Source organism: Physella acuta, unplaced genomic scaffold (assembly GCF_028476545.2).
Source record: "Physella acuta isolate Inbredline_101_S28 unplaced genomic scaffold, ASM2847654v3 ptg001627l, whole genome shotgun sequence".
In the NCBI taxonomy this organism is placed as follows: Eukaryota; Metazoa; Mollusca; class Gastropoda; family Physidae; genus Physella; species Physella acuta.
The window spans coordinates 242,666-253,398 of NW_026733141.1; the positions used below are offsets into that span (position 1 = coordinate 242,666).

Genomic DNA, 10,733 nt, shown 5'->3' on the forward strand with positions numbered 1-10,733 from the left:
GCAGGCATTAGAAAACAAAGGTAGGGGTGAGCGTGGAATTAATTATACCTTGATCGCAAGATTTTCAAGGACCGTCCGAGCTGTGTTTTTCAATGCACAACACACCTATGTGATGTAAATGGGACATAGCCTACTGATCGCTATTACCTGGAGAGTTAGATAATGTGTCACGTGACGGCGGCCTGACATGACGGACTACCTGAGGATATACCTATGTCCCGGTGGGGTAACCGGAGCGGTGCAGACGTTCCTCTAGGCGATTGACTTCCCCCTTCTTCTTCCACACACGGTACGTTCCCAGGCCCGTGTCTATGTAGGTAAAGTATATTGTGTCATGTGACATGCGCTGTGCGGGGATCATGTGTTAAGGGTACTGCTAGCACATGTGTTAGCTTCAGCTCAGGGTGTTCGGAGTTACCTTTGACATAGATTGTTCGTAGGTAGCTTAAACCGAGGTTGATAGTAGTGAACTTTGACCCAAAGCTGTCCCTGTCCCCACCTACACACTCACCTGTCACACCCCACACACTCACCTGTCACACCACACATACTCACCTGTCACACCCCACTCACCCGTCACACACTCACCTGTCATACTACATTCACCTGTCACACCACACACACTCACCTGTCACACCCCACACACTCACCTGTCACACCACACATACTCACCTGTCACACCCCACACACTCACCTGTCACACAACACACACTCACCTGTCACACCCCACACACTCACCTGTCACACCCCACACACTCACCTGTCACACCCCACACACTCACCTGTCACACCCACACACTCACCTGTCACACCCCACACACTCACCTGTCACACCCACACACTCACCTGTCACACCACACACACTCACCTGTCACACCCACACACTCACCTGTCACACCCACACACTCACCTGTCACACCCACACACTCACCTGTCACACCCACACACTCACCTGTCACACCCCACACACTCACCTGTCACACCACACTCACCTGTCACACCACACTCCCCTGTCACACCCCACAGACTCACCTGTCACACCACACACTCACCTGTCACACCATACTCACCTGTCACACCACACTCACCTGTCACACCCACCTGTCACACCCCACACACTCACCTGTCACACCCCACACACTCACCTGTCACACCACACACTCACCGGTCACACCCCACACTCACCTGTCACACCCCACACACTCACCTGTCACACCCCACACACTCACCTGTCACACCCCACACACTCACCTGTCACACCACACTCACCTGTCACACCACACTCACCTGTCACACCCCACAGACTCACCTGTCACACCACAGACTCACCTGTCACACCCCACACACTCACCTGTCACATCCCACAGACTCACCTGTCACACACCACACTCACCTGTCACACCCCACACACTCACCTGTCACACCCCACAGACTCACCTGTCACACCCCACACTCACCTGTCACACCCCACAGACTCACCTGTCACACACCACACTCACCTGTCACACCACACTCACCTGTCACACCACACTCACTTGTCACACCACACACACTCACCTGTCACACCACACTCACCTGTCACACCACACTCACCTGTCACACCCACCTGTCACACCCCACACACTCACCTGTCACACCCCACACACTCACCTGTCACACCACACACTCACCGGTCACACCCCACACTCACCTGTCACACCCCACACACTCACCTGTCACACCCCACACACTCACCTGTCACACCCCACACACTCACCTGTCACACCCCATACACTCACCTGTCACACCACACACTCACCGGTCACACCCCACACACTCACCTGTCACACCACACTCACCTGTCACACCACACTCACCTGTCACACCCCACAGACTCACCTGTCACACCACAGACTCACCTGTCACACCCCACACACTCACCTGTCACATCCCACAGACTCACCTGTCACACAACACACTCACCTGTCACACCCCACACACTCACCTGTCACACCCCACAGACTCACCTGTCACACCCCACACTCACCTGTCACACCCCACAGACTCACCTGTCACACACCACACTCACCTGTCACACCACACTCACCTGTCACACCACACTCACCTGTCACACCACACACACTCACCTGTCACACCACACTCACCTGTCACACCCCACACACTCACCTGTCACACCCCACAGACTCACCTGTTACACACCACACTCACCTGTCACACCAAACTCACCTGTCACACCCACACACTCACCTATCACACCCACACACTCACCTGTCACACCACACACTTACCTGTCACACCCCACACTCACCTGTCACACCCACACACTCACCTGTCACACCCACACACTCACCTGTCACACCACACACTCACCTGTCACACCCACACACTCACCTGTCACACCACACTCACCTGTCACACCACACACTCACCTGTCACACCCCACAGACTCACCTGTCACACCCCACACTCACCTGTCACACACCACACTCACCTGTCACACCCACACACTCACCTGTCACACCACACTCACCTGTCACACCCCACACACTCACCTGTCACACCCACACACTCACCTGTCACACCACACTCACCTGTCACACCACACTCACTTGTCACACCCCACAGACTCACCTGTCACACCCCACACTCACCTGTCACACACCACACTCACCTGTCACACCCACACACTCACCTGTCACACCACACACTCACCTGTCACACCCCACACACTCACCTGTCACACCACACTCACCTGTCACACCACAATCACCTGTCACACCACACACTCACCTGTCACACCCACACACTCACCTGTCACACCACACTCACCTGTCACACCACACTCACCTGTCACACCCACACACTCACCTATCACACCCACACACTCACCTGTCACACCACACACTCACCTGTCACACCCCACACTCACCTGTCACACCCACACACTCACCTGTCACACCCACACACTCACCTGTCACACCACACTCACCTGTCACACCCACACACTCACCTATCACACCCACACACTCACCTGTCACACCACACACTCACCTGTCACACCCACACACTCACCTGTCACCCCACAGACTCACCTGTCACACCCCACACTCACCTGTCACACCACAATCACCTGTCACACCCCACACACTCACCTGTCACACCCCACTCACCTGTCACACACCACACTCACCTGTCACACCCACACACTCACCTGTCACCCCACAGACTCACCTGTCACACCCCACACTCACCTGTCACACCACAATCACCTGTCACACACCACACACTCACCTGTCACACCACACTCACCTGTCACATCCCACAGACTCACCTGTCACACCACACACTCACCTGTCACACCACAATCACCTGTCACACCCCACACACTCACCTGTCACACCACACACTCACCTGTCACACCCCACACAATCACCTGTCACACCCCACACACTCACCTGTCACACCACACTCACCTGTCACACCCCACACACTCACCTGTCACACCCCACACACTCACCTGTCACACCCACACACTCACCTGTCACACCACACTCACCTGTCACACCCCACACACTCACCTGTCACACCACACATACTCACCTGTCACACCCCACACACTCACCTGTCACACCCCACACACTCACCTGTCACACCCCACACACTCACCTGTCACACCCCACACACTCACCTGTCACACCACACACTCACCTGTCACACCCCACACACTCACCTGTCACACCACACACTCACCTGTCACACCACACACTCACCTGTCACACCACAATCACCTGTCACGCCCCACACACTCACCTGTCACACCACACACTCACCTGTCACACCACAATCACCTGTCACACCACACACTCACCTGTCACACCACACACTCACCTGTCACACCACAATCACCTGTCACGCCCCACACACTCACCTGTCACACCCTACACACTCACCTGTCACACCACACACTCACCTGTCACGCCCCACACACTCACCTGTTACACCCACAGATTCACCTATCACGACCCACATGTCACCACCCCCTCCTGACTTATCAGTATAAAAGCTGTTGACTCTATAAGTTCTTTATGTCTCGCAATAGGACCCCAATAGCACCGCGCAAGCCTTTAGATTATTTTATTTTCCCTGTATGCTAAATCTAAATCGCTGCCTGCCTTAATCGAGCTACGGTTAAAGTGCACCAAATGACATCTGCACCACATATTATTGTAGTCAGGCCCCAACGAGAGTAAAGCTAGAAGAGTCCATATCTAGCGGCTTTAAATTTACGGTTGGGTGTTTTTCTTTAACTTCAAGTTCACCTTGGTTAGTGTAATCAAGCTCTCTGGCCCATCTGTCTGATATTTTCACGTAATCCCCCCTCCCCCCCCCAGAGTTTCTTCCAGGCATCTCTTCCGCCCCCCCCCCCCCCCCCCCGGAGAAAAAATTCTGGAAGAAACACTGATCCCCACTCCCCCATATACACACTATATTTTACCACATTAACAAACATAATATTTCACCACACTACACCACAAAACATTTTACCTAACAAAGCATTTAACACGGATAAATAATTAAAATGTTGCACGCTCCAGTTGAGTTGATTTAAAAAAACTTAACCAAGCAGTTAGCCAGGCGTTAAACCAGGTAGTTAACCAGTCGATTAACCTGACATAAAGGCAATTAAACATACACATCACCTGGCGTTAAAACAACCAACTAGACAACAAACTAACGACCAAGCACAAAGACAAACAGTTCATTTCACCATGGGTTTTAGCAGGTTTGAAAGTAAATGCCCACGTATGACGACATATCAGGTATGTCCAGGTATAACATGCATGCATGTTTTATGTGCAATGCATTCATTCACGCATTCGTTACAACTGACTCCGTGAATACCGTCTATACCGTGTTCATTAAGGCGTTTCCCTCATAGTCATTAGACCGTGACAAACATTTATTTCGTGAACCCGTAGTTGGTTTTTTTTTAAAATTATGTTACAGCAGATGATTGATCGTGCGTTTCGTTAGTTTAAAAACTTCCTTATTTGAAAAAAAAATTAAATGCACCAGAGATAACTGTTTAATCTGTTATACCTGGACATACCTGGTATATATATATATATATATATATATATATATATATATATATATATATATATATATATATATATATAACACTTATCTGATGTCTACATAGACAACAGAACTGCCGCGGTTAAAATAAAATAAAGAGCAAACAATGAACACTTCAAATGATAACGACGGCATCTACATAGTACTACTTGTTCTCGAGCAGTATTTCTTTCAGACATCTCTAGGGGTGGGAAGCACTGCAGGTCCACTCCAACCCCCCCCCCCCCCCGCCCCACCTCTCCACCAGGACAAAAAAAATTAAAATATAATTTATATAGAAATTATATATATTTTAACCAGTGCCCACCCCCCTTGCTGTGGAAGTTTAAATCGCCCCCACCAAGTAGCTCAATGGTCCCCCATTATGGACAGCTGTAAGAGCAGTCACCACAAATGATGGATTTTTGGAGGCAGATGTCGTGAAAAAATATTCGTCAGTTTACCGCTGTCTTAGTTCACGTAACTGTGATCGTTATTTGAGCACCTGGGACGTCACGGGCTGAACGTCACGCCTGGTTGACTCAATAGCCTGATTTTCGAGCGTTTAAATCTTTTCATACATTCTCAGAGTCAAGGGCACTCAAGGCCGGTCTTTATTTTTAGCATTGAGGCCTGATTTAATTTCAAGTCACACATGAGTGACGTCACGCAAGAACGTCAAGCGCAATATTTGCTCCACCATGTACAAAACGATATCCAAACCTCCACTCAACCTCCACTAAACCTCCACCAAGTCCACCGTGGATCTGGTATACGCCCTGCGATGATGGGGAGGGCGGCGAAGAAATAATTACATAAACATATTTTATACTACAACTACAACTGCTACTTCTACAACATCAACCATTATTAATAAAATAATGATTATGATTATACTTTACAGTCGCTATCTTCAAAAGTCTCTAGGATGTTTTCTATTTATTCATGGTTTTATAACAACCACTCCCACCCAACCCATCCTGAACTCAACCCTCACCAAGCATGACAACACCTCTCACGTGACAACCCTCCCAACCCGACTCACACATTCCAGCATGACCCCCCCCCCCCCGCCTTAATATCAAAGATTTTTTAAACAATCTACCCAACCAGGAAGACCCTGTTCGATTTAAACGCTGTTTAGTTTTGTGTGAGTACGTCAATCATTGTATCTTTCTCAACGGGACAGATAGCTCAAGGATTTATTTACAGCTGTCTCAAAGTAAATATGTGTTTGCAGTGTATGCATGGGGAGGGGGTGGCTAGAGGGGAGGGGGAGGGGGTTGTATTGTAAAGAATTTGATGTGACAAAGTATTCAGAGAACATCTGCTTGCCAGACGTTAGAGTAGAGATATCTGATTCATCTGATAACACCACACGTTAAAATAGCTATAAAGGGATGCAACTAGATCGGATGATTGATGTTATTTTTTTTTAATTTGACCGACTCTAACGGAACGTCAGCGTGACGGGGTAGCGCACAAGGAAAATTAACGTCTCGTGATGTAGCGCACAATGAAAATTGTCACGTAAATGGGTAGCGCACACGGAAAATCGTCACGTGAATGGGTAGCGCACACGGAAAATTAACGTCACGTGATGTAGCGCACACGGATATTTTAAAAAATCATAACAAATTTATTAAAAGGATATACAATTTTTGTGCATATTCAATTATTAGCATTTAAACTAAAGAGTTGATTTAATTAAAAAAAAAACAACTCGTTAAATGCAAAATTGCATGTCACAACGGAGGATGAATCACAGCACATTTTTATAAAAACAATCTCTTAGTTACACAAACCTTGTCCTGTATGAATTAAAGAAAGTAAAAAATCAATCACCTGTTCTTGCACCTAGAAGTAAAACCCCAGAACAAGCAAATCCACTCACAGATAATTGGAAACTACCGGCCAGTTGCAATCAATAAAACAAAACAAAAAGTAATGAATGTTTAAACTTTGAAGCACAAATCAGGAAGTCTAACCTTGAGAAACACCGAGCTGACAATGTCAGAATTTTAATTCTGTTAAACCTTTATACAACAAGACATGTATTAGTTATGTATTGCCCAGCGAGAGAACAGAAACATATAAGGTTTAACTTCCTTCAACTCGTGTTGCCGTCTCTTTGCTGTCTCAAAAGTTCCGGTTACGGTAGACTCTTTAGATACGAAGTTCGTTGGAGCGTTGAGATTAGTCAGCGTTACGAGTTCTGCGGTTGGGGACGGGGGGTCGACGGATGGGGGAGGGGGTGCATTATTGTTGTTTTGGTGTGAAGATATAACAATGGTTACCCAATGGGGGGGGGGGCGAGGGAGTGGGAGGAACAAAGACAGAGAGGGAGCCGCCGAGAAATTAGGGCATTATTGTTGTTTTGGTGTGAAGATATAAGAATGGCTACCCAATCTGGGTGCAAATACTCCTACAGTAGCTGGTAATTAAATTCACGAGACGAGTCAGTCGTCAACAGGGTTTCTGCTCCAATACATACTTTTTACTTTCTCGTATATACGTAGTATAGAGAAAGTATTGTAATCGTGCAAAAAAAAAAATCGAGATTTTTACAAATCTCGACGTTTTACACCTCACTGATACGGAAAAACATAATTTTGCAATCTTGTCCGTATGTCTGTGTGTGTGTGTGTCTGTGTGTGTGTCTGTCCGTGTGTAAACACGATAACTTGAGTACCGTTACAGCTAGGTTGATGAAATTTCATATATAAGTATTTTATCAAAATCGTAGATCCGTATCAACTTTTGAGCGATTTCCGATAACCGGAAGTGGTACTCAAAAGTTGATACGGATCTACGATTTCGATAAAATACTTATATATGAAATTTCATCAACGTAGCTGTAACGGTACTCAAGTTATCGTGTTTACACACGGACAGACAGACACACAGACACACAGACACACAGACAGACACACAGACATACGGACAAGATTGCAAAATTATGTTTTTCCGTATCAGTGAGGTGTAAAACGTCGAGATTTGTAAAAATCTCGATTTTTTTTTTTGCACGATTACAAGACTTTCTCTATACTACGTATATACGAGAAAGTAAAAAGCACAATTTGCACGCAGTATGATCTTCTATTATTCTACACTTGTATACAGTTTTTGAACCCTGTGGTCAGTACAACGCCCAACTATCCCCAACTTTTGCCAGGTACTCATCAGAGCTGTGTCCTACAGTCACACGGCCGGACCGAGATCCGAACTTGAAACATCCAAGCTAGCAGCCAAAAACATCGATTGTATGTCTTTTAGTGATGGAAGCATTAACAAACCCCGAATCATCAGTGACGATAGCGCCGACTTTGGAGTTTAGACAGCAGGAGAGATGGGAGATTATTTGATCAAAGGCGGACGGAAGGGGAAAGTATAACGGAAGCGGTACTTAGTGGAAAAATTTCCGTTTGCGGAAAGTTACGGACACAAGATTAACCGGATAACTTTACAACAGGCGGTTCATTATACAAGCTATTACAACTTAATCAGAGAGGGGCGGTTTTAAAACTTGTGTTGAAAGATTTGTTTACAATTGGTGGGTTGGGAGAGATGGGTGGGGTATGTCGATGGGGTATTTGGTTGGGGTATGGTGATGGGGTATTTGGTTGGGGTGTGGTGTGGGGTATGGGTTGGTGTTTTGAACTGAACACGCTCGTTTAGGTAAGTGATTAGGGCTGGCAGACAGATAGACAGACAGACACACAGACAGACGGACAGACAGACGGACAGACCGACAGACAGACAGACAGACAGACAGACAGACAGACAGACAGACAGACAGACAGACAGAAATATATATATATATATATATATATATATATATATATATATATATATATATATATATATATATATATATATATATATGTCAAATACACACACTCATAAAATGTTTGTCATATGTAGTTGGAAAGAAAACCCACGACATTTAAAACTATGTGTCAAGATGAGAGACACCAGATCATCCCCCTTTAACTGGATTAAAACTATTGTTTCAACAGCTGATTTTGAATCACTTCCCTTAGTAACTACCAGTTCAAAGGTCGTCCCCTGTCATAACAGAGTGTGCGTGTTTTTTTTTTAAATAGATAAGAGCCTGATTTTAGATGAGACAAAGTATGCTTCTGAGATAATATTTGTGGTGTGTCTGCCCTACGTTGGATCAGTGCGGCTATGATGTGCTTGGTACTTAACAGATTTATTCAAAGCGGAGGGGTTGGGGTGGGGTAAAGAGGGGTTAGTAGCCCGAGACACGGTGTAGATATAACATTAGAACTAAGCCATACAACACTAGCATTTGCTGCTACACTACTATACCAGCCATAATTATCTACAATTCTGATCGATCAACGGCTTTAACCCTTTAAAATAAATTTAACAAAAAAAAACAACAAAAAAAAAAACACAACGAAATAGGCTATCAATCTAGTCTAAATAAACAATGCGGTGGAAAAGCAAGTGCATTAGATATAGTTTGTAATTTAAAAATTTCATAATACATGAACAAAAATTACGGCTAAAACTAAGTGTCCAAAGAACACATACAATTTCGTACCGTAGTAGGCTAGCTATCTAATCAGCAGTAATATGACATTTCACTACTAAATTTGTTATGCATAGCTCCAGGTATTTAGATCTAGAGTTTATATCTAGATCTAGATCTAGATTATTATATAATTATAGATCTACTACTAGGCCTACACACTAAACTGAAAGTATTAAAGCGATTTTTAAAAATGCTGTCGTAGATAGATAAACCGTGCACTGGATTATGGAGAGAAAAAAAAAATAAGGTACCTCGTTGATACATATTCTACCATTTTTTTCATAAACAAACAAGAAAACACCTGACAATAAGCACCATTTTTACGTTAACATAAATAAAACAACCTACTCACCAAACAGTTGAAGACAAAATAGCCGCGTCTAGCACGTAAACAAATGCTCGAACGGTGCAGAGTCAAACAGTTAGCCTCAATAATAAACAGTAGGTTTTACTCCCGGTTACACCGCCGCATAGTAGGCCGAAGTACGGAATTAATCTGGTGGCTAGTGTTCAGACGCTTCACCGCGCTCTTCCGGGAAGTGGTGAGGTTCGGAGAAGCTGGATGCAGCCGATCAGACTGACCTCACCGGCTCACCTGCGCAGACGTCGTGTCTCGTACTCACAGTCTGTCAATGGTACATTGAGAAGAGCCTTACAAAAATATAATTTCTGGTATTCCTGATTGGAATATTTACCTGTTATAACTCACAATAAACAGTAAATATATAACAATGTTTATTTTCAAAATTTCAAGGTGCTCATAGATTGTATTGAAATTGTTTATTAATTTAAAACAAATAGGCCTATTAACAGTTATTCCGTCGGTTTTTTTAATATTTGTTTATTTTGCTGTAATGTAATATTGTAGTTTGAAACGTAAACAGTGTTTCTTCCAGACTTTTTTCTTTTCTTCGGGGGGGGGGGGGGGGGGGGCGGACACTGTTAAAAGTATATATTTTCTATATAAATTTCATTTCGTTCGGGAAAGAAACTCTGAACGTAAACATTAGGTGTTGATCAGAAAAGAAAAAAAAAAATCATTCAATCCACG

At 45.2% G+C, this 10,733-nt stretch overlaps 1 protein-coding gene across 4 annotated transcripts in view; it reads right to left on the bottom strand.

Moving 5' to 3' along the window:
• LOC131929427 (interferon regulatory factor 1) overlaps positions 1-10,157 on the bottom strand; it is a 34,501-nt gene extending 24,344 nt beyond the window's left edge. For 2 of the 4 annotated variants that reach the window (XM_059285626.1, XM_059285623.1), the window contains exon 1: positions 10,035-10,157. The gene's annotated coding sequence lies outside the window, so the exon portion shown is untranslated. Of the gene's footprint in view, positions 1-6,963; positions 7,256-10,034 lie in introns of those variants that run through there. The other 2 variants (XM_059285625.1, XM_059285624.1) reach the window with 2 other exon arrangements.
• Positions 10,158-10,733: the final 576 nt, after the last annotated feature.